The sequence below is a fragment of the Mandrillus leucophaeus genome, unplaced genomic scaffold (assembly GCF_000951045.1).
Source record: "Mandrillus leucophaeus isolate KB7577 unplaced genomic scaffold, Mleu.le_1.0 Scaffold601, whole genome shotgun sequence".
NCBI classification, from domain to species: Eukaryota; Metazoa; Chordata; class Mammalia; order Primates; family Cercopithecidae; genus Mandrillus; species Mandrillus leucophaeus.
Window position 1 is genome coordinate 424,360 of NW_012106487.1, and position 1,553 is coordinate 425,912.

The 1,553-nt window shown below is 38.6% G+C and overlaps 1 pseudogene across 1 annotated transcript in view; it reads right to left on the bottom strand.

Annotated features, from left to right (window-relative positions):
• Positions 1-868: 868 nt before the first annotated feature.
• LOC105553679 overlaps positions 869-1,553 on the bottom strand; it is a 16,844-nt pseudogene continuing 16,159 nt past the window's right edge. Inside the window, exon 3 of the transcript XR_001008191.1 lies at positions 869-1,287. The product of XR_001008191.1 is annotated as a histamine N-methyltransferase-like (transcript). The remainder of the gene's footprint in view (positions 1,288-1,553) is intronic.

Here is a 1,553-nt window from a genome sequence, read left to right on the forward strand (position 1 = left end):
GAATTAATTCCCGTGTCTCCATTCTGGGCTATGTTGAGTATTTTACTTAATTTTAAAGTCAGATATTTTTGTGGTTATAATATCCTGCTTTCACACAAGCCGTATTTTAAATGCATCATACTTACATTCAGTGAAGGGCGGATAATGGAGATCTCTGAATGTGGAACTTGTAAGTTCAAAAACAAAGAAAAGGAAGTGTCTCATTTTCCAGACAACTATTCTCCACTCCCTGAAGTTCAAGGATACGTTTAATAAGATAGAAGAGAAATGCTGCATTTTTTAAAATCCAAAGACGTTTAATTTAAAATGGAAAAAAAATTGTGAAAAGAAAAAATTAAGGCTGGGTGCAGTGGCTCCTGCCTGTAATCCCAGCACTTTGGGAGGGAGGCCTAGGCTGGTGGATCACTTGAGGCCAGGAGTTCATGACCAGCCTGGCCAACATGGTGAACTCTCTACTAAAAATACAAAAATTATCTGGGCGTGGTGGCGTGAGCCTGTAATCTCAACTACTCAGGTGACTGAGGCACGAGAATCACTTGAGCCTGCGAGACAGAGATTGCAGTGAGCCTAGATCGCGCCACTCCACTCCAACCTGGGTGACCCAGAAAGACTACATTTCAAAATAGTAATAGTAGTAATAATAAGAAGCAGCCTATAGAAAGACAAAACAACTCAAATTTCTTATTCACCAGAATTATCCTATGCAAATGTGTGGGCCTCTCTGTCCTTTAAATTGCATATGTGTAAAATGGATATAAAATGGTTTATGTTATAGGGTTAGAGGCATTGTAAAGATTACAGGCATTATATGGAGATAATTTACCACACAGTTCATGATATATAGTAATTACTCAAGAAAGTGAAGCTATTATACATTAATTCAACCAATTTTTTGAGCACCTACTAAATGTCAGGTTCTAACCACTGGAGATGTAGCAGTGAATAAAACCGGCAAAAAAAAAAAACCCTATTTTTTATGGATGGTGAGAAGTCCCATGGAGAAACCCAAAGCAACAAAGAAAAGGGAAGCTGCTGTGTGAAGGCTTTGCAGTTTTCAACTGTGTGGTCAAGTAGGCTTCAAGGAAAAGGTGACACTTAAAAGAGGCTTTAGGAAACTAGGAATGAGGGAAAGGAAGATGTGCCTTATTAAATGGCCAGCTCCAAATGGCAACTCGGAAGAGTGCTCATCATGTATCCTCATGTCTGGCTTGTCTTTCTGACAGGTACTACACAAAATGAAACACGAATTCTGCTTGAGAACCCTGGAGCTTCTCCAAATGAGAAAATCTGCAGGTCAAGAAAATAGGGGATTAAAGACTGTGGCCATATCTCCTGCCATTCTATTTCAGCCTATCCCTACTTCATTTCTCATATCAAAATATGTATTATCAGCAGGAAAAATTTAATTCTATTACATGTTGCATTAAGATTATTATCATTTTTGTTCCCTCTACTAGAATATCAGGCAGTAAAAAAAATGGTTTCTAGGAAGAGCGATTGCTCATGTAACTCCGTGCTTGGAGATGAAAGATAATTTCAGCTGTGGGTTTGCA